The sequence below is a fragment of the Meleagris gallopavo genome, chromosome 8 (genome assembly GCF_000146605.3).
Source record: "Meleagris gallopavo isolate NT-WF06-2002-E0010 breed Aviagen turkey brand Nicholas breeding stock chromosome 8, Turkey_5.1, whole genome shotgun sequence".
Classification (NCBI taxonomy): Eukaryota; Metazoa; Chordata; class Aves; order Galliformes; family Phasianidae; genus Meleagris; species Meleagris gallopavo.
In genome coordinates this window covers 13,534,547-13,558,767 of record NC_015018.2, presented here as the reverse complement: position 1 = coordinate 13,558,767, position 24,221 = coordinate 13,534,547, and the positions used below count along the sequence as shown (strand labels likewise).

At 35.6% G+C, this 24,221-nt stretch overlaps 1 protein-coding gene across 1 annotated transcript in view; it reads left to right on the top strand.

The window, feature by feature from the left end:
* Positions 1–24,221, top strand: part of LRMDA (leucine rich melanocyte differentiation associated) — a 640,442-nt gene that overhangs the window by 371,957 nt on the left and 244,264 nt on the right. The window lies entirely within an intron of this gene.

Here is a 24,221-nt window from a genome sequence, read left to right as displayed (position 1 = left end):
TGTCTTGTCTAAATATATGTAAGAATGGTATGATATGTTATTGTAAAAGAATGCAGTTTTTATGACAAGTTGTTCCCTACCATCTGTGTATGCACCAATATCTGTTGCAGGGCTCACACCTACAAAGTTTATTAGCTCTTAGTGGAACAGATGATTCCGATTTTCTATGATATTTCTTAATGTGGTGTCCTGCTAATAAGCACTGACAACATCAGAGAAAGTTTAAGTAATCTGAGCTTTTGATACCACTTGCATAAACTCAGTGCATGCTGCTGAGGCAAATAATGTAACATCTAACCACTTTACCTCGTTTTGCTTTTGTTGATCAATACAAGATAACTACACTGAGTTTGAGTGTTGCAATGCTGTAGATCTTTCTTAAAACTTTACTCAAGTTTTTGGTCTACCTGTTGTCTGTGTACTGTTTTGTACCATTAGTAATTTATTGCAGATTTCTAGTAATGCTGAATAATAACACAGTAGTTGTGGAAACGGGCTGTTCAGCAGCATAACAGTGTCACTAGATAAATACATTATCACAAGTAAAATTGCCGTGCATATCAAATCAATTCAGATTGATTCGTAGGTAACTATTAAAATGCTAATACTTCAGATACAAGCATATCTTTTGAGCATTGCTTATTTCTGCCTTCAGTTACTTCAGCTATTATATGTGCTAAAGGAAATAATGCATGTTTAAGCTGTTGTGGATATCTTCTTTAGAGCAAACCATCTTTACTGAATCTGGCGAAATGCAAGAGTTGAAATGTATTAAGTATGGCATGTGAATGCTGTGTGCTTTTATAATTCTTCCATTTCTATTTCATATCAGGTGTAGTACTCTTTTAACTTTTTTGCCAATTAGATTTTTCACTCAAGAGTCTGCTGTTTGAATTTTAACCAGTTCGATAGTATAAGACCTTTTCTGGATGAAACCTCATTCCAAGTCAGCTGCTGAGACTAAATTACCTCACAAAAGTAGAGATAGCACCTTTATGTGTATAGTTTTGAATTATTTGCCCACTGTCATGATTAAACCTACATTTATTTCATCAAACTTGTGAAAGACACAAATTGATTGTTATTGTTGTTTCATAATTTTTTTTCCTTCTTTATAAATGGTTTGGTACAAATTGCTGATGGTAAAATCACTGTAAATGCTTTTCATTACATGAAATAATGCTTGTTAAGGCACTACCAAATTATCCTTATCATACGAAATTATACACATATTACAGAAGTGGCTAATTTAAAGCAAAATTTATATTGGGTGCAGAACCCAATCTGAGATATAATAAACATCTAAAAATTGTTTTGAATTCATGCTCATTTCCTAGGATATTCATGCTTTATGTCTGTGTGCAAACTCTGTGAGAACATTGAAAATGTCCATTGTGCAAAGATATTTTCAGGTGTTGATATGTATGCATGCAGTTGCTTATAGCTATACTCAAAGACAATGAGAAGCAGCATTCACCTGTATGTTACAAAGATGATGTACACAATAACTGTGCTTTCAACTTCCATCATATGCTATATATTGGATATATAATGATTTTTGTTCTCCAGCCTTCAGGTTTCCTTATGAAATTAATCTGGTGTATCAGCATGTTCACTGATCCCTCTGCTATGTAATTGTTGAGAATTTTGACCAGCTTCAGCCTAATTTAGCAGATACTGGTAATATATTCTAAACTTTCTGAAACTAGTTAGAGGATAGTACACTGCAGTAGACTCTGCATTAGTCTTCAGGAAAACTCCATTTGGTATTGACCTAGTGACGCAAGAGCCAGCTGTTAACAAGCTTCCTCAGTAGATCTTTTTTTGTCTTCCTAAGTTAGTATCTACCATGTCAGACTATGTTTGCCAGGAGTGGAGTTACAATCATTAGCATTTGTTTGTTGCTAGCGGATGCCACATGGAAATATGTAATAGTGTAATATGAAATAGTGTAATATCAACAGTGAACCAATCAGACTTTTTCTAGAGAGAAAAAAAAAAAAACAAAAAACAACCAAATCTAAGTCCTCTAAGTCCCCTCTCCACTGTGGTAAGCAGGAGATGGTATGGCTTATTCAGCATAAAAAGCAGACTGATGATCTAAAGAGGCTGTGATGTGGGGAGTTGTTTTCATCTTACTCTGACACAAAATACGTTAGAGAGCAAAATACTCATGAAGAAAAAAATATACAAAATGAGAATAAAAGCAAGAAATTTCCATCTGACTAACTTGCATCTACTGAAATGCAAAAGTATCTGGCGATCACCAGTCATCACTCATAAATATTGTATTTTGTATAAAGTTTTAGAGATTCATTTTCCCTCTTTTTTTTTTTCATACTTTTAACAGAACACTATTCTTTCACTTTGCTTCTTTTCATCCTTTGTTTAAAATGCATCTGTGATATGGCTATCTTATAGAAAGATGCAGTCATTTATTAGAAAACAGCTTAATATTACAACGCACTGGTACATCTCTTTATGTAAGTGAACTGAACTTCATTTTTCTGTGATGCTTGTGGGGTTTTTTTTTTGGTCAAAATATTGAACATAGTATCATGTCTGATTTTAATAATGATTGGGTAAGCCTAGCTGGAGAAGCGGCATTGAGCCAGATGAGGTAGCTTCATTTAATGACCAGAGCATGACCCCATTTCACTGACATAAGTGTAGATCAGAGTGGAAGATGCCTGTCCAGTGCAAAATTGTTTCTGGGCTTGACAGCACTTCACATCAGAATGACAGCTTAAGAATACGACAGTCAAAATTGCTTAATTATGTCCCAGCTTTGTAATTATTCATCCTGCTCTTATGAGTACAGTTGTCATTTCTTTGACATAATTATTTAAAACTGTACTCTCCTTTAGTTCATAGGTTGTATATGAATTGTGCTTCCAAATGTTTAATCTCAAAAATTTAGAGACGCGAAACAGAATATCACTTGAAAATCCATTTTAAGATGCTGCCATATTTTTATATTGTATATGATATATATAAACAAAATGAAGTGATGAAGTATCAAAGGGATCATAATTTCATTTTTTTAAAGGTCTGTATCCGTGATCATTTAATCTAGATGATAAAATGTGAGTATATTCATTATATATAAAATGTGTTTCTGTGCTTACATACTGTTTTAGTTCTCTTTAAATTTAACTGCTTAGTACTGAGTAAGAGTACTTGCTTTTAAAAAATGTGTATATTTCCCTGTATTTTGCAACCCCTCTGCCCAGCAGTCTTTTTTTTTTTTTTTTTTTTACTGTTTTTTTCAAGGTTACGTATTTTTATCAGTTATATTTATAGTGGCAAAAGCAAGTGGTGTATATTTAGTCAGATATAGTAGTCTCAAAGTTCATAGGACCAAATCATTAGCAGGAATATATGGGTATACTTCCAAGTTGTTTTGCTTTATAGCATCTTTACCAGGAACATCTTGTCCAGTGAATATAAAGGAAATTCTGTACAACAAAAGATGGCTAGTGTTGTTTTTTGTATTTTTTTTTTTTTTTTTTTTCCCTTCTTGGATGTATTATTTTCTTCACAAACTATAATCATTTATCATTCCTTTTTTTCCAAGGAATGAAATGGAGACCCTTAACTAGAAGAAAAGTCTAATATCTGTTTTTCGTGTCATTAACAGTATGTGATTCTTGCTCATGCTGTGATCTGGAGGATAGAGAATGTTTGTTTTATTATGATAGTTAGACTAAATATTTAATGGTGCAGCTAAAGAACTAAGGAAATCTAAAATCTATAGTTCTGGTTTAAGTTCATCAGTTTTCTTTGTTTAAGATCGTAGAAGTTCTATTATATAAAAATGACTGATGCTTTTTTAAAAATTCCATTACAATCAAGTAATTGTAGAGGGGCTCCAGGGATTTGTGTCCATAACTATTTTAAAAAGTCATGATTTTCTTAAATATATATTATGTCTCTTCCTAAAATGTACACCAGGCCTTTTTACTAACGTGTCTCATGGACTGCTATTTACCTCTCTCTAACTTAAGAAAATGGGGGCTAGGTTTAAAGACTAAATAAAAGGTGACAGATAAGACTTTGTCAGCTTGTTCTTATTCTCTTACCATCACTGTGTAGAAATCAGAGCTTATGTGCTTAAAGCATTTGAAGCTGATGTAGAACCAAGGACTTTTAAAGTGTAAAGATCCATTTTGTCAATGAATTGCTAGACAGTAAGGTACCTCTTTGAGATAGCTTCTATAAAATAGACCTCCTTATGGTCCATTATGTCAAAGTTTCATGTAGTAAAAAAGAACAAAACCATGAATTTAAGATTCCAAAGTAGACTATGATACAGTAATATTGACTTCAAGACACTGTAACTGTGATACTATTCTTTGACATGCTGAGCTGTCCATTTTGCTCTTGGAAAGTGTAAGCATTTAAGGAACAGTCCGTAATGGTTGTCTGTTTGCCAAATGTATATGAACTCAGCACTTAACACCATGAGTCCAGAAACAGAATTTGAACAGTCATATTCATAAATGCAAGAATACTCTGTTCAGAAGACTTTTTACAGTCAATAAAACTATCCTCAATTTTCACAGTAACAAAAAACAAATTCTCAAAGTATGGATATGATAGCTGAGAGAAAAAATCTGCTGGTGCTTATAAGGTAAATTATGATATGAGATTTTAAGAAATGGGAAATCTAATTCTGACTGTGCACAGGCTTGAGAGTGTAACTGAAAAGTTATATATTAGACTAATAAACAGAAAGCTGGTATTTCTTCAAATGACTGATGAAGAAGTATAGAAGATACCTATGAGGCTGAGAAGCATATGTGGACTTATGAACATTCACTTACAGTAAAGGAGCTTACTGGGCAATAAGTGGGGTAACAGTGGATTGAATCTTGCCTGATGTGAAGTCTATGGATAAAACAATTCAGTAATGAGTGATATGTGGTAGCTCCTTTTACATTTCCTGCTGCTACACATCAAATTAAATGTGCATAGGAAGGAGATCTGTAGGAAAAATAGATCATTCTGTCTTTGTGTACGATTGACAGCAGATCAGAATAGCGCTTGCTAGGTAACATGTTGTCCTAGTGAAGAAGAAATTTAGTGTGTCTTTGAATTTGTGCATCATGTGGGAGAACTTTTGCTCCTGGAATTAGTAATGGAACCTGCAACTGTCTTCTAAGGCCATCAGATAAAAAGTTGCCTTCCCAGTGCTTGTAAGGGCAACAATGTTAAAGTGCTCAGAAAGCCAGCTTGTGAAAAAGCAGTGAAAGGAGAGAAAAGCAGAGGTCAATATCCAAAGGAGAATAGAAGAAAATTATGATAGTAAAGTTGAAGATGAAAATTTTAGTTAGGAAGAGTTTGAAGAATAAACACCATGCATGTTGCATTGAAGACTGCAAACTAAGAAATTTTAAGGGAAAAAAAATATATTTTTTTCTTCTGTATTTTGTGTCTTGGCATATGACAGATCACAAGATTAGAGAGAGAGCTTTAGTCTGTGAAGTTTGAGAAGAGCAATGAGTTGAAAATGTGAGGGCTAAGCTGACAGCACACAGCTATTGAAATAGTAAAAGAATGTATTCTCCTTGCCTAACCAGCTGTAATTCTGTCTGTCATGAATGAAGAATACATACGTGGGTCATAGGTGTGTTAGGGTAAAAGGTGGAAAGACTTTTTCTCAACTGTTTATTCTCAGACTAATATTCCTTGAAAAAACGATATGTATTTAGTTCTTTGGGTGGGTAGTATGCAGACTACATTTCAGTATCTCATTGTATTGAAGATACAGTATGTAAAGGGTGATATTTCTTCCCTAAAATAATTCCTTCAAAAAAGTTTTATGATTTTCATGAAGCCAGTGTCCTTTTAGCCAATAATGATCCTGATGCACTTTTCACATAGAAGGTGTGTTAGTCCTGGAGCTGTGGCCTGGTTCCAATTCAGGTAATTACATTCTGCCTCCATGGATTTCTCTGCAGTCTCAATTTACTAAGACATTCTTTTCCACCTTCTGCCCTAAAATATTATGTACAGTCGCATAGTGCTAGTTAACCAGCTGCTACTTTGCACCTGAAAGGTGTCTATCTTGCAGTTGTAGTGTGAAAATTGATCCCTTTGTAAGACTTAGCTAATGATTCTAAAGCACTTGGAAGTTCTCTGATGAATGGGAATAAGCACTGTGCATCCTTAACACATCTGTTTAATCGAAGAAGCTAGCATGACAGTTTGCTTACCACCTCTCTTTTATACATGCTCGGAAACTAATGCCTCCTATTTTATTGTATTGTCCCATGACATCAGAGGCAAATATTGATGGCAGTAGAGGTTGAAGCCACCAATATTCTATTACATTTGGTTGGCATGTGACAGATGGCAGCAGATGGGCAATCTGACAAAATGGCGTCTGACATGGAAGCATGAAGGTGTGTCATTGAATTCATCCACACAGAAAAAATGGCACTCTTTGACATAAAAGCTTACTGAATGTTTCTGGAGACCAAACAGTGGATGTTAGCACAATTAGTACAGTGAGAAGGTGTTTTTCAACAGTGGCGACATTGACAGGGGGTCACCTCCACTGGTGCAGGGTTTTACATGCACTGCACTCAAGGTCTTGTTCATCACTTGAGAAAAAGTATAGCTAATCACGGAAACTGTTGAAAAAGAATGTTTTGTAGGTGAGAATTTGTTCTTTCAAAAATTCTTATTATGCTCTTTGTATCCATTAAAATTTCCATGGAAATAAAGAGGGGATGTTATTTTTGGAGCTACTTACATTTAAGTAACATATATGTAGTGTCATGCTTCATTCACCATAACCCCCAAGTATATCTTGCTAGGGCTGCTCTTAGTGAGTTCTTCTCCCAGACTGTACACATACCTGGGATTGTCCTGACCCAATTACAACACTACAACACAATGCACTTGGTCTTGTTGAAACTCATTAGGTTAACATAGGCTCATTTTCTAAGCTCGTCCAGGTCCCTTTGAATGGCATCCCTTCCTTCTGCCATATCAGCCTCTCTACTCAGCTTGGCTTTGTCCACAAACTTGCTGAGAGTGCACTTGATCCCGCTGTCTGTGTCACTGATAAAGATGTTAAAGCTCCCAAGATGGACCTTGGGGTGACACCACTCATCTATTTTGAACACGCTTGAAAAATGAGCTCTCATGAACCTAATGAGGTTTAACAAGACTAAGTGCAAGGTGCTGCACTTGAGTTGGGGCAATCTCAAATATGTGTACGGATCAAGAGAACTCATTGAGAGCAGCCCTGCAGAGAAGGGCTTGGGGGTCCTGATGAAAAAAAAGCTGGATGTGAGCCAGCAGTGAGTGCTTGCAGTCCAGAAGACCAACTGTATCCTGCACTTATGAGGCCCCATCTAGAGTACCGCATCCAGGCCTGGGGTCCCCTGCACAGCTGAGAAGTGGAGCTGCTGGAGCAGGTCCAGAGGAGGCTACAAGGATTCTCAGAGGGCTGGAGCTCCTCTTCTATGAAGAAAGGCTAAGGGAGCTGGGTTTATTCAGCCTGGAGAATAGAAGGCTCTAAAGAGACCTCCTTGTGACCTTCCAGTACTTGAGGGGAACTTAAAAACAGAAGGAAGACTGACTTTTTGCACAGTGATAGGACAAGGGAGAAATGGTCTTAAACCTGGAAAAAGGAGATTTAGGTTAGATGTTAAGCAGAAATTCTTTATTCAGAGGGTGGTGAGGCACTGGCACAGGCTGCCTAGAAAAGTTATGGATGCCCCATCCCTGGAGGTGTTCAAGAACAGGTAAGGTGGGGCCCTGGGGAGCCTGATCTGGTGGTTGGCAACTCTGCCCATGGTAGGAGGTTTGAAACTAGATGATATTTAAAGTTCATTCCAACCCAAGTCATTCTAAGACTCTGTGATTTGTGGGTTCAGAACTATGGAAATTTCAGTTATTGGATTCTGCAAGCATGTGATTTGTCTTTTGGCTTATTGCAGTGGAATTGCCAGGTCACAGCTTGAACTAATGGTTGAGCACCAAGTGAGAAGGTGTTGCTAACAGAGGGAGCTCAAGTGCAAGCAATGCACCTGAGTGACTGCAAGGTGTGGAACTTTGCCATCATTTAAGGGTTAGCAGCTGAGGGAGATAGAGTTACTGATCATCAGAAAGGGTGAGCAAATTTTTTTTTTTTTATAATCTTATTTTTCTCTGGGGTTTATATCTCCTTCTTTTGCAGTATGGCTTATAATCAACTGATTTATTCCAGTTAACAAATTGCTATTCAGTAGCATGTAATGTTAGGATATCAGACATTAGGGCAAGAATCATGATTTGCTTTCTATTCCCTATGCACCAATATGGCTAGAATTTTTTTCTGTGTTTGCTTGTTTTTGTGAAAATGGAAATACTGAATTACACTCCTCTATGTTTCCTTCTTTCAAAAACCTAGCGCAATGGGTCTTATTATCAGATGACAATGTTTTGAGGGATAGGAGATGTTCATATGTTGCACTTTGTTCCCCTTTTTCCCACAAAAAGGACTTTCCCACAAAAATTGGCTTGCGCCAAATTCTGGGCTGGCCTGCATCTCTTCTTTCTTTCTATAGATGGTGATCTTTTTTTCTTAGAGGCACTGTATGTGTCTTGTGCTCTCAATCACGATGATGAGTCATTGTCATTGAAATAGAAGTTGAATTGAGCGTAATGGTTAGAATATATGTTAATTTCTAGCTATAAAATAAAAATCCAATTATATATATATATTTTCCTTAGAGGTAGTATAATGTTACAGAAAGATTTCTGAGACAGAAAATCAGAAGCCAACTATCACTACTGCTGTGGCTTTATGCTTTGTTATTTATATTCCCCTTCATAACATCCTGCAGCACACTAGGAGTTAAAGAGTTAATGCTGCAGTTCTGGTCTCAGAAGAGAAGAGTGAACTACAGATCCCTTCTACGACTTCATTATTCCATTTCTGTTTTCCGTTCAGAGGGAAAGATAAAACTGACTGGGAGTCACAAGGCTGTTTTCTGCTCATCTGTGCTCCCTAGCCATCTTGCCTACAGCATTTGTATGAGGCCATCAGTTTTGGACACTCTCTCTCTCATTTTATTTGATTTATTAGCTTCAATTCCAATTATATTGTATTACATTGTGCTATCTTGCATTCTGGTATCATATTTAGTAAATTAGTTTTCTTCCTTAGCTTGTTGCTGCTGTTTTTCTTTCCCTGGGCCCATCTCCCTGTATTCCCCCTTTCTTGGGGCGTGAGTCTATGGGTCCATCTGCCTCATTAGTTACAGAACTAGGCCAGGCTGGAACTGTGATACACTACTGAGGACTTTACTTATAATTTAGCAAATGTGAAGCATCTGGTTCGAAAGTTAGAAATAGCTGTCACAGTTGACTTAATATTTTTTGCTTGTTTTGAGTGTGATTAGATGTGAAATGGTTTTCATGGCAAATTCTATAGTGCATACTTGCGCTGTGGTGTTAAATTGCCTTTGCCGTCTTACTGACCAGTCAGGAAGGTCACCAACTGTTGGAGATAAACATGGTCACTAGGGCCACTGCAAATGAAAGCAAAAATAATGTATGATCATCCTGGTAGCGTGCTTTCTAGGAAGGGGCACCAGGTTCTCAGGAAGATGATGATGTAAACCAAGCTGTGTGTGATGTTATCCAAGTTATTTGGCATTGTCATTTGTAGAGCTTATATTCAGTGCTTGAACTTCTGAATAGTTTTATTTATAATGTTCTCAGAATTATAACTTATTCTTTCAAATCAATGAATCTATCATTGCTATAGATCTAGTGGTGATGTTTTGAAGAAGGAAAACAAAAAGATAAGTGTATAGAGCTTTAGATAATAATATTTGTTTTCTTGAACATTCATGTTCAATTCAATATCATTAAATGAATAATTGCAAGAAATATATATTATTGATTAAAGATTATACATTATAATACTTCTCGTCTTTACTACTCTATATTCTCTTCTGTTTCTGTAGTTCTTTTTCCTGTTACAAATCCAAGGATTTCTTTTACTGGAAGTTTCCTCCAGTGTTTGCAGGTAATTTCTCTGTGTTTCATGGTACTCTTACTTCTCTGCTGTAAATTTCACCTTACTTATACTTTCTTCCCCACTTGATTATTGAGAAACATGGATGCTGAAGAGAAAGTAGTTACTTGGAACTAGTTACATTTTACTAGATCTTTGATGTTATGATGTAGAATACCAATAACCATAACAGTCTTCCTGTGTGATTTGAATGACCACATTTTTTTTCTTTTTTTCTACCTTCACTAATATAATTCTTTCAAGAAATTTTCTCTTATGATGTAGCTAATTTCTTGTAGTAGTGAAGTTTCTGTACTCCATCTCAAGAAATTAAATAAAAAAATAAGAAACAGAGTTTGTGTCATTCTCTGCAAATCGTTATTCCTCCAATATTTGTTTTTGTCTGCCATTAGCAAAATATTTTTGGTTGCTCAGTGGCATTTTTAATGATATCTTTGATAATGCTATAAGTTCCGATACCACAGAGGTGGATTTTATCTTACATAATTTCTTTTGACATCAGTGGAATTGTAGTTTACAAAAATCATGTTACACATTCAGGTGTGAAGATCTAGGGATCATGACTTTGCAATATACAAAGTGGTACAAGCACAAAATTTAGCATTCTGCTGTGAGATTAATGTAGTGTTTTTAGTGTTGACGTAGTCAAATTAGATGGGTGGAAAGAGAGAACAGGAACAAAAAGGAAAGTAAGATAAATGTACCTGATATTGGTTACTATTCCTAGTCACCTTGGAAATAATATGCAGGAATAAAAATACCAGTCTAGTGCCATGTTGTATGAAACAGGTGCCGCTTGGGATAGTAGGTGAAGTGCCTGGAAGAAGCAAGCCTTTCTGGAGTCACCAAGGAAGACCAGGCCTAGATACCATAAGGTGGATGAATCCCTTCTTTCCTGTTGCGCTAAAAAAGTTAGTGTGTACTGCAAAATATTGCCAGTTCAAGAACCCTAGAGCACTATAATAATAATCCTCCCTCACAGTGATATCATCAGCCAAAATTTGTCCAAGAGGCACAGAGGACTGGTTGTGATGAGGTCATCTCTTAAAAGCTCGAATACATCAGTCACTCTCTCTTCATTAATGAGTAAAAATATGATCGATCTATAGCTGGTTTATGAGTTGTTTCAAGAAAAAAGTACTAATAAAATGTTTTCAGAGAAGGACTGATATTTCTCTTTCTTGTCACTCTTACCAGAAATATATAGTCCAAAAGTATATTTTGTAAGAAATACTAAACTTCTTTGCTTCACGTATTTTTAAAACTGCTCCCTCTGTAAAAGAAAAAGGATGTAGCACAGTTGCGTCTGCTCCCTTAAAATCATACTGAGCTTATAGATTCTGATTCTTGGGACTTAGCTGAATCTAAAGTTAACTTTGTGTTGTTGAAATACAGGGAAAATAGTTTTATTAAATTCTGTGTCTGGTAGGAGAACATAGTATTAATTATAATTCATCCTAATGAGGCTGGTCATTGAAAACATTGCTTGGTTTTGTACAAAGTAACAGATTTTCATATGACTTTAGGAGCAGTAGAACAGACTTTGTGCACTCAGCTTGCACACCTGAAATCTTTATTGATCTATGTGGAATGCATGCATAAGCTCACACTGATCTAAACATCCTTTACAGCTCTTGAAATGCTTCCACCAACTTTAGTTTTTATTTCTTTAGACTTCAAATTTTCATCCCTGCCACTTTACAGATCAATGTTGTGTCTTTCTTGAAAACCTTGACTGAAGACAGTTTGGGGTTTTGCAAACAATTTCAGTGACATAAAACATGGAAGATCTGTTGACTTTGGTTATGCATCCCCATTTCAAGGAGGTTCAGCATGTGGGAAAAAAAGCTCGAAATTGTGTGTGACTAATGAGTAGCATCCTGTTTGAAGAAATTAGAGTATAAAGCTTCTACGAGAGGTTGTCCCAGCTTATTATTCACGGAGTACAAGAAGAAAGTATTCATAGGAAAACACACACATTGTAATCAGCTCTGCTATTAGGAGTTTTTTAAGAAATAAAGTTTCAATTACATTTCAAAAAAAAACACTGCTTTGAATCCTGTTCTGAAAGTGCTCTGTTTTGGAGCCAGGGTTTTGTATGGCTTTAGCAAGCAGTGAATCTATCCTTGAGTTATTTGAATTTAATTTTTAAGCTTATTTAAGGTATGGTTCATTTTTAGTGTATCAAATGGTATTATATCAAAGTGCCTAGTAAATACATGAGACTTTATGTGCTGTCTCAAAGATGATTTATTTCTCTCCAATCTTGGTGGGGCTTTGAAAACCTTAAGCATTCTTTCTCATCAAAGAATCTGTGGGCTATTTGCTTAATAATTAACTTACAGTTGCCATTGTGCTTCTAATTTATGAGCTTGAAGCAAAAGAAGATGGAGATTTCTGTTACGTCAATAAAGCAAACCATCCTGCATATCTTACTTTGGCAAGTTTCATTAGGAAATGTGTCATTTGGGTTAAAATAAGAAGTATATTCGTGTTTGGAAAATTAAGACTTTCTTCCTTCCCACACTGTAAGACTAAATATACAACTTTTGTTCACATAACGGTTACAAACAGTTCACTGTGTAGGCCAAATTCTCTCTAATGCAGTAAAATTAAGAAATAATATGCTTTGAAAGTGATTTATGAGTGTGGTTAAACTGCCAGATTTACAAAGAAATAGTTCAGATCTTGGGAAGCCTCAGGAGTCACGTCAAAAATGAATTTGACCATGATTTAAACTGCTACTTTTCTTACATGACATTTAATATGTGTACTTTGGAGGCCCATATGTCTTTAATAAAATAGCATTAAGTTTTAAAAATGATATGAATGCAGTCAGTTTCTAAATTCATAACCTTTTCCACAACTCCAAAATGCTAACCAATAAGGGAGTCATACATGCAATAAAACATAAACCTTAGAAAATAGTTTTTTATTAGAACGGTTAGACAGTTGGCAGCTGTGCCGTAATGTAATAAATACATGCAGCCAATGTGCGTTTATCAGCCTTTGTTTACACTGTGATCAACTGGGACCAGACAAATAATTATAACTGACGACAAAGGGTCATGAAAAGTGTGTTTTGTCCAGTGAATATATACTTGCTAGGTGAACCTTATCATGTTAAGAAAAGTAATTTATTAAATAAGAAATGCTGTAATATGCTCCCAGCTGTATTTGTCTGAAGATATAACATTTATTAGACAGCCATAGACTTTAAGAATGTTCTGAAGAAGTAACTACTTCAAAAAATATGGAAAGATGTAGGTTACAAAGGGTATCAGTACTTAGCAAACGGTGGCCAAAAGAGACATAAAAAGAAAAATAAGGAGTTTAGTCTATATTGAAGTTTAGACTGAATAGCAGAAGAACATTAGTACGTTTTGAGGGGTATTTATTTGCAATGTGAGGTATTTCATTAATTTTGCCAAAATAATCTATGTTAAGATTATTTTCTAAACAGAATCTAGCCTAGCTTTCTAGGTAGCTTCAACTTTTATTCAGAACAGCATATTCTGCTTTACTTTCTGAGATAAGTTACTCAGCATGCATAGAACAGTACCACAAGCCTAATCACAAATTCTAGGTATTCTGATTTTCTAATGAAAGCTATTGAAATGATGTTAGAGTCAGAAAAAAACAGATTTTCTGTATACTCTTAGGAATGTGTGAAGGTGGAGGATAAAAACTTGATTGTGGTATCCTTTTTTCCTCCAAAATGGTTTCACTGATTTGATTTCTCATTAGTGTTGTTCTAGAAAAGTGACAAAAACTAAATTAAAGAAATCTGCTTTGAGATGTATTAGAAAGCGTACATTCAAATGCTAATCTTTAGTTGTCCAGAATTATGAGTCCCTTAGAGCATCCAGAAAATTATTAACAGCATGTAATCCAGCTCAGTGTGAGTGCATCTTTACTCTGTTAGCCAAATCTTTATATAATACAAATCATTCTACCTATAAAAGCACAAATATGTTATTGTTCTCAACAGGCAATTTAATGCAGCTATAGGGAGGGGAATAAGAGAAAAGAAGATTACAAGCTAGCTGATTATGCTTTTATTTCTCTTAAATCTCTCAGCATTTCTCTGTGTTGTACTTGTTTAAAGATTGTATGCAACTGTGCTGTCTATACGATTTGGAAGGCAAATCAGCCTAAATACCGAATTTCAATGGGTGTAGTTTTTAGGGGATTTGATGCATTTATCACAAATATACATTTTCCCTGCAGAAGAGGAAACCTATAATCTTATCTTTTTTTTTTTTCTTGTAACTCTTCTGAAGACTTAAGTTATGCTTTACAAAACTCATTTATATTTGCACCAAGTTGTGAAGCTTTATTTGCAGAAGAGCTATTAAAGTTAATTATTTTCTGAAGGGTTTTATCAAAAAGACTATTAATGTGAATATGTAAGGGAAATATGTGAACGAGGAAGAAAAACGTTTTATTGAAATAATACATGACTATCTCTAGTCATGCTGTGGGGTCAGGATCTTCTGGTGGTGTTATTTCAACATGACTGAGTTTAACTGGTAATTCTGTAAGCAAGAAAGTGGATTCATCCTAGCATAACAGTGCAGTTTTGGTTTTCTTTTGTTATTGCATTCTGCTATTTTTTTCCTCTGTTGTCATTGTGCCAGCTGACTGGTGCTTGTGACTCAAACTGTAAAATTTAATCTATGTAAAGACAATAGTCTAGTTCTGTATGTTTTTCTGTTTTCTAGTAGACAAATGTCATTATAGGTACTGCCTATATCATACATATCTAATTGCTGGTGATTAGATTTTCATATAAAATGCTTGGTATAGGTAACTAAGCAGCGTAATATTATTGGTTGTGAGCAGAAAATGTATACTAAATGTTTGTTTTAAAGTAAGAGTTGGAGGTACTGGCACTGGAGTAGTCTCTCTTGGGGGCGGGGGGAGAGGGATAGGAGAAATGAGGTATAGGCAGTGAAACTGTGATTCTGTGGAAAGATAACATTCTCAAGTTTGAAACTGTGTGTCACTTGCATGCTTTGCAGTTAGCTACAGGTCAAGTCCATTGGATTGTACAGAAAGCATGAAATATTTGCTGAGTCTTAGAGCTATTCTTGGAGAGCTTCAGTGAGTAAGGAAAGGGAAAAAACAACAAAACAGAATGGATTTTACTTTCCTGATTTATTTTTGAACATGAAGCTGGAGATATTATTTTTTCATAGCCACTTGTTGATTTCAGGTCTATAACAACAAAAATTTTGGATCTTTTTCTCTCCCATATGTTTACCAGTTTCTCTTGAGAAGAACTATCATTTATATGAAGAGCTCTCTTTCTCCTTTCTCTCCTCTACCTCCCTCCAAGTGTAAATGAATAGATATGTTGTTGGTGGAGAGTTTGCTTTGTCCTTTTGAGGTCATATTTTGGCATGTGAGAAGTCTTTTTTTTTTTTCTTTCTTTTTTTCTCGTATGATAAACCCCTAGTGGAATATGGTTTGGCATGTAAAATCTGCACACAGAGCCAATGGTTGTCTTGTCCCTTACAGCCTTGCCTTCTACCTCCTTCCTAGAACTTAGGGGAAATCAAAGATCACCGATTGATACATTATCATAGTGGGATTACTCAGAATTCATGGAGTTCTAATTAAATTTAAAATATTTCAGTGAAGGCCCTATAAATCTTAAGGAAGGTTAGTGTGGTCTAGAGGAACAAGGCACATGACTAAATAGTTTTTGCAGTTTTTTGCAGCTGGGAAACAGATATGTTGCAATCTAGACTGTCCAGCAGTCTCAGAGAAGGTCACTGGAAGTTAATTTCAAATCTTTTTTTGGTCACGGGATGTTGAAATGCTTTATTTAGATGATAGCTCAAGTATTTTATTTTATTTTTTTCATTTGCTTTTATGTGATGAAAAGTCTCAGCTGAAATATTTTGCATGTAGTATGGCTACCTGAATATCTGAGTAGTTTCTTTTGGTCCCTATATTGGTAATAGTGATGAAAACACTGCATCATCAGTGTGAAGTTTAGCTAGAAACATTGATGCATCTCTTCAAAGATGTTGAAAATATTCTTTCATTTACTCTCAGATAGGTTCATCAAATGCTAATATATCAGATATGTAAAAAATAGTAGCTACTTAAGAAGTACTTAAATTGCTGATGTATCATTTTCTCATCTATAATGTTGTAATGGTGGAATGTTTTCAGTTGGTAGGACCTTGCTATACTGGAAATAAATCTTGTGGCTGAATTTTTAGGCTTAGGCTTAAGGGTGCCTAGAATGGGTTTCTTGTAGGCTTTCTGTGCTGTCCTCCTCCACTCAGAAATAAGGAAAAAACAAGACCAGGAAAGTTGTGTTTTCCCATGTTAGCGGCTTTGAAAAACTATCTGGAAGAACAGCTGGAGAAGGTAAGAAACAAATCTTGTGAGGTAGTCAGAGTGCATGAGATACATATAATAATTAGAAGGACGGTAGCATAGCTCTGATGCGATTTTTGTGTGTGGATTTTTTGTGTCCTTTTACCATCCCTCCTGGACTTAAGAAGGTGTTTTTCTGAGGGCTAAGAGCAGCACTGTTTTTACAAAACCTCTTCCTTCTCCAGGTTCTGCATATAAGAAGTCTTTTAAAGCCTTGTGTCAAATCTGCTCTTTGTGTCAAGTCTTTATAAATATTTATATAGCTCTTGTAAGGAAGAGTCAATCCATTAGAATGCTTTAGGCTAAGATTAGGACTTGTGAAGCCTATTTAGCCAGAATGGAGTTTGTTTTATTTAATAACATTAAAGCAGTAGTAAAAGAAAGCTCCTTTATCAGATAGTGGTAAGATCCATGAAACAGGTTTATTAATGTCTAACTATCAAATTATATTTGCCACAGAATTCATGGAAATAGCAGAGTAATTGCCTGTTTGATTTGAGGTAGATTAACATGTTAGTTGATATCAAAGCTGCTTCCTCTATGTGCAGACCCTTGAGATCAGCAGTAGCCAACCCTGCTTTTTTTCTTTTTTTTTTTTTTTTTCCCACGCCTAATAGAGCAATGTTGGTCTAATGCTGTATGGTAGCTGCCTTTCTCCCCTCTCAAATACATGCTACTCCTGGTTTTATGACTTTCATTCAAAAGTATCTTGTGATTGGAAGTTGACTCATGTAGATATTTGTGACTAACTGAATATTTACCTAAGACATAACCTGCACATCAGCAACCAGGTAGTGATATTAGTCCATTAGGTTTTGAAGCTGAATCCATTAAAACTGCATCCTGATCCTGTGTACTGACACCTTGTTATTTAGAATTTATATCATTCATGTCTATGATACTTCATTAAAGTGCCAGAATATAAATCTCGTAGCAACTTCTTAGTCTGAACAATTTTAATAGAACACTGAGGTTTCATTGAACTTACTAGCACTTCTAGCATTACTTTCAATGACGTTAGAGGTAATGGGAAATTTTGGAAGTACTATTCTTAAATAGATCCTTGGGGGGGAAGGTTTGAATATACTCTTCTCTCTCTCTCTCTTTTTTTTTTTTCAAAGAAGATTTCAGTGTTTTTGTTTTTTGTTTGTTTTTTGTTTGTGTGGCTCCATAATTTTTGTAAAGTGATGACTGAAAATGGCTGAAACACACCTTGACCTAGTGTATTACTAATGAAGTAATGTTTTGCTGGAAATAACATTTGAGAGATTGAGGGAAAATGAAATGGTAAGCAATTTTAAAACTAAGAAATCATTATTTTTTAATGCAACGCTTAATACCTCTGTATTATTATATATATTTCAAAGACGCTAAAAACTGTTTTCCAAACATAGCTGCGAATCTCTTTGAACTGTGTGAGGAATACATTACTAGTACGAGTAGGTTTCCCAAAGAATGACTGCATTTCTGCAAATTTCTTTCCTGTGTCTGCTTATGTCTCCTTTTCTGTATGTCTTTGCAAATGTGCAGAAGAGAGTTTTGAAACTGTGACCTCCATAAAAGAGATAGAAACCAAGAAGTCTAACCTGTGTTTAAACTATCATATGGTACTTAATTGAAAATCCTTTATTTTTAACTCATTCTCTCATGACAGCATAGTGATTACAATTTTTATACTACTTGTGTGTTAATTAGTCCTCCAGTGATGTCAGTAGTCCAGATTTAACAGCCTGTAAGAATTTCTTTGTTTTAGTCATTTGTTTAGTATAATCAAAAGCTTAAGAACCATGGTGAATTATATATGATTATATCCTTTCTCTGATATTAAGAATTATTTATATGGTACTAATCCAACACTGCTAGAAGCCTTAGGATCTCTTATGTTACTGCTGGCTATTGGGATAAATAAAAAAAGAGTAATGTACTTTTGCATAATACAGACTTCTGGTAGCATTGGAAACAAATCTACTAGACAGAAGCTTAACTTTATGGTTGTTCTTGCAGACGTACATAAAGGGTGAGTATACTTCAGGTTCAGCCACATATGCTACTTAAGGGATACCAGCCACTGATGTGTAGATGTCTATTTCCAGTAACCATTCAACCAGAGACCTTTGAAACAAGCATTTTCTTTAATGTTAGGTTTATTTATTATCCTCTGGATCTCTGGTATTTTTTTCAGAATCTTACAGTATTCACTTGGCAGCAATATATGTGAGAATCAAGGCTGTAGTTCTTGAACCCATTGTATTGTCATACTTCAAGTATACTCTTGAGTTGAGGATTATACAATCTAGAAAACAGTTCTTTCTATTCTTGTGCTATTTTTTTCTGTGTATCTAGAACATATTGGTCCCAAATTAACAAATTCCTATCAGAAGCTGATCATCTATTTTGCTGAAGCTATTTTGCACATTACTTAGGAAAAATAACAATTTATGACAGTAAGTGGCAGTAAGCAAGGGATTTGACTGAAATTTTTGGGAACCATTGGAAAAGGGGAAGTGGCAAGAAAATAAAAGATGAAAAATCCTGGGAGAGGAAGACATGCAGAATATTTGAGCCAGATAAGAACATTTTGCAGCTGAACCATGTGGCTTAGATTCATTCTGGAGGGGCTCTCTAGAGTGGCGAACATTAAATTGACTCACCAGTTTAAAAATAAAAAATAAATTCCCAAGTAAATGGACAAATAGGGGGAAAAAAAACCCAAAAACCTGCTTGGAACTTCATTTACAGAGATGCATAACAGAAAAAAATGATAACATTATCAAACAATTAGAATGACCTCTACATTTGTGCCATCTGGTTAAATTTAGTGACCTTTCATCTGTACTTTCCTTTCTCAAGCAGACTAGAATACCTTATTTTGCAGATGTTAACATGCAAGTTCAGGCAGGTCACGCACAATGAATCTTCTAGTTTTACTAGTCTGTATAGGAAGGATTGCTTAGCTTGTAAAATAGCAACTGAGTGAGTCAATTTGTTCTTCTGGTTGATGGGTCTGGCTGTTGTGAACAATCTGATAATATAATATCTTCTTAGATATTCATTCCACACTCTTTCTAATTGCTCTCAGAAATAAAAGTGAATGAATGCAGTTCCTGTGTTCAGAGCCACTCCCAATACATGTTATCTTTTTTTTTTTTATTTTTGTTTAATTTGAAACAAAGATAATCACATCCCTCTTTTGTTTTCCAAGGAAGGGAAGACTGACTCTCATATAAATGCTAAATTTTGGAATAATCCTAAAGATGATGTCAGGACATAATTGAAGTACTTCTGAAGACCATAAAAATGCATAATGAAACATTAACCTGAACTTCTGTGACTGCAGAGAAGTCTTCTGCTGTACTTCCCTTTGCCATTGCCATTAAGATGAAATGTAGACTCCATTAGAAAGAGTTGTATTTTGAAGAATAATTGATTCTCTTTTTAATATGCTTGTTGCAGCTATAGGAATATAAATGTTCTTCCAGATGCAAAAAGTTATTTCTCTAATTCTTTTTTTTTTTTTAATACTGACTTTTAAATAGAGTCATTCTGTTTGGAAAGAGGATATCTGCTGGCTTTTGTCAGTCTTGATTGGCACTTTGTTAGGTACTGGGAAGGCTGGGCCTACAACTCTTACAGCTCCCCATGAGAAGTGAAACCAGCTCATAGCTATGGAGATGAGTGAGGAAATTTTGAAGCCACAGTCCCTTTTTCTAAAAATAGCATGTCTATATGTTGCTTTGAGCAACAATGATAGAAAAAAAAGTTGCGAACTCCCCCGCCCCTTCCCCCCCAAATCTATAATAAAAACACTAAAAAGATGAGTCACTGTTAACTGGATGGGAAGAAGCTAGAAGAGTGAAGCAACTTATGTTTATTTATCTTATGATATCAGAAAAGTGCTCATCTGGAGTGATGCTATGGATATTTAAGACAATGAAAATGTATCCATTGGTGAGAAGCTGCACAGAAATAAAACCCTGTCTGGAACCTCATTAGTGAGGCCTCATTGTTGTGTTTCCCAGCCACTGAAACACAAAAATTAATACACACTTATCAAAGCCAGGGACTTTTGTTAACTGCTGTTCAGCAGATGTCAGACTGCTTCTGCCTTTCAGAGAAATGCACCTCCAGATCCAGAGAGCTAATGATAAGAAATGCTTATACTCGTTTTAGAATACGTCTGTGTGAGTTTAATGCTTTCAAGTGTTATACAGCATTTTCTATGTAAGCTTCATTCATCAAAAGTGAACACATTTTTAATAGAAACTCCATGAATGTTGTTTTATCACTGCTTTTGTCTGAAAGATTGCCAAACCCTTTAAGTTTTACATATCACTTCAAAGATAGGAAGAGGTCACGCAGCGAATCTTGCATCCAAAGATTAGCTGTGTTTGAAGAGCTGAGTCATGTTTTTCATATAAATCATATGGAATGGCTCATTATGAACACCTTGTAAAACTCAAAAGGCTTTATGATTGTTAATAGCAACTGCAATAGTGATTTACTGGCTAATTTGAGACGAAATATGTTGCAGTGTGGGCTTGGAGAATGTGTTACTCTATCTGCATAAATATTAGTATATTATTGGTTGTTCACTACAGAAGCAAATGGAATGTCTATTACCTTATATCTTCCAAGTAGATTTGACATTTCAACTTTTACTTAGGATTTAAATCAACCTGGTTAGTGACAAACTGTAAAGTTGAATCATGCATTAATTTTTTTCTATCCATGTTATCCATCACTGTACTAACCCGTGAACTAAATGTAAGTTGAAACAGTGGTAATCACTCTGTAATTGCAATTTATTCATTTGAAGACTGTCTTATTAGTGTAAAAATTTTTAATAATGATTGTGATAAAACTTTGATGTAGCCTAAAGGTGTGCAATGTAAGACATTTAAAATGGCCCCAAGTGCAATATTAACGCAGCCTTTTAATCCATGTGAAAGGAGATCAGTCAGTTTTGATTATATTACCTAATATATGTTAGATTCTCTTCTGGAGTTGAAACTATACTTCCTGGTTCTAAATGTCAAAACTGTGGGAGACAGTGCAGTATATTCAAATCTGTTAAGGGATACTGGGCAGACAGCATTGCAAAGAGGAGTTAGATATTCAATCCTTAACTGTGATGGGCAATGTCTCTTCATGCTTGCACTGTACAAGTGTGCTCTGCTAGGGTACCTTGTCCTCTATCAGAACTTAAAAAGGTGAACTCCCATGGCAGCTCAGTTCTCAGATTTTCTGCTGGACGTCTTAAAAAGTATACTCTTCAAAAAGAAAAGTCATCAAGAAAGATATTGAACAGGACAGGCCTCAGTGCTGACCCCTGGGGAACTCCTCTTGTGACCAGTCACCAGCCCTATTTAACTTCTTTCTCTGCCATTCTCTGAGCCCGAACCTCCAGCCAGTTCTTTACCCAGCAAAGAATGTACCTGCCCAAGTCACAGGCTGTCAGCTTGCCCAGGAGAATAGTGTGGGAGGCAGTGTCCAAGGCTTTGCTCAAGTCTAGGTAGACTGCATCAACTGCCTTTCATTCATCTACTAGGTGAGTTACCTGGTCGTAGAAGAAGATGAGGTTGGTCAGGCAGGACCTGCCTTTCATGAACCCGTGCTGAATGGACCTGAGCCCCCAGCTGTCTCATACATGCTGTGTGATCCCCCTTGAGATGACCTGTTCTGTAACCTTCCCTGGCACCAAGGTCAGGCTGATGAGTCTGCAGTTCCCCGGATCCTTCTTGTGATCCCTGTAGATGTGAGTCACATTGGCAAGCCTTCAGTCCATTCAGTCCGTTATTACTGTAATGTTTTTTCTAATCTTTTAAATGTGCCACTTATTATTTCTTCAGTGAACTTCTCATCTCCTACAAATTCACCTTTTTTCAAAGAATTACCCTCATTTTTCTTTTTTATATTTCCTATGATTGCTTTGTTGAAGTAGCACAAATTCCTTGTGCTTCCAGGAAATCCATCTGGTTTTGCTAAGCTAGTAATTGCAGCTTATTTTTACTTCTATGTAAGGTGATGAAATAATTAATCATACTTAACAGCTCGAACTATTGTTAGATTTTGGACTTGGTATCATTTAGTTCAATGACTCTGCTTTTAGAGCACTTGCATAACAACTTTACAGAGTGTGTATGTTTTCAGTAGCCTATAAGATAGGTGTGTAGAAAAAGAAAAACAACAAACAAAAGAACAGTAATAAAGGACAAAAGAAGTTTTCTGAGAAATAGTAGTTATTTAAATGTAAAGTGCATAAAGATATGTCCCAAAGTCTATGTTTGCCTTAAATATTGAAGATTTCTTGAAATCGCCTTGTCATGTGACTCTGTTGTAAGAGTATATTTCTCAATATTTTTTTCTGTCACACTAAAGTTCCTAATAGAGTAGTTGCATTCAAACAACAGTATGAGTTAATCTTTTCAGAATGGTTAGGTTATGGGTGACAACTGTAGAATGCCAAATGAAACAAACATTTTGGTGTTACACAAAATGTACTATCATTATCATTTTTATTGACATATACATTCTTCATTTTATTTACATTTCTTGAGGAATATTTTGAGCAGTTCATTTAAAAATATTAATGCTATCACAGACTAAATAGTTGAATAATTTGTATATCACTCTAAAAGTAATACCTCTTATCTATTTCCATGGAAATGACATCAGACACAAAAAGAACGATAGCACTATTTGATAGAGCAAATTCTCTGCTACAAAACAGTATTTTTCAACACAATCATCACTGCTAGTTAATTTGTGCAGATGAGCTCATCAAGATGCTCTTTATTTCACACTGTGACTGCTGTACGTCACAGCACTGCTGTCTGGAACCTGGCTTGTCTTTCACATCGCTGTCAGTACTGTTGAAATGCACTACCCACTGCCTCACTGTTCTCATATCTATTGTTTGGTCTCCATAAGTGTTCAGTAAATATCAATGAATGTCACTGGGTGCCATTTTTTCTGCGTGGAGGGATTCAGTGACACATATTTGCTTTATACTCACTTCCATGTCAACTTCCATTCTGTCACAGCGCCCCCCTGCTGCCATCTATTGCACAGCAACAAAATGTAATAGAATATCTGTGGGAAGATTCAAGCTCTACTGCCATTCCACCAACAACCACCTCTGGTATCTTGGGCAAACATAATAAAGTAGGAGGCATTACTTTTGTAGCAGACCAGTCTTTCTGTGAAGTGAGCAGAGGATATCTGGTGACAGTAGTTCTGATTTGAAGAGCTATTGTTCATCTGAAGACAAGTTCTAGGATAATCCTACTAAAAAATCATTCCCCTGAAGGTGTATAAATCACCTCAATAAAACTCGATGTGCTTATTACAGGCAGTATCTTATATGGTGATGATCTTAGTAAGCTGTAATGGGTCACTGACAACATGTGGAGATTCTATTGAATTCAACTTGCAGAATTAATATTCTGCTTTCATATTGCTGGATATGTAAGTAGTCTGAATTCCATCTTGGGAGAGAAATAATTAAATTTATTTTCCTAATTAAGATCAGATTGCAGAGTAGCAATTGGCTGTAGAAAATAGCCTACTATTATTCAACCTAGGAATTACTCTCAGAGGTCAGATCTTGGCAGGTAGCTGGATGTCAGTATTTTTAGAGGGGATTTTGCCCCAACTTATGGAAAGTTTCATACCTAATTTAACAAACTTGTAGTTAGGCTTGTGCAGATCTCGGTTATGTCCCTGGTTTGAAAGCTTTAAATTTGAGAATAAGAAATAATTTTGAGCTGAGACACTTTTTTTT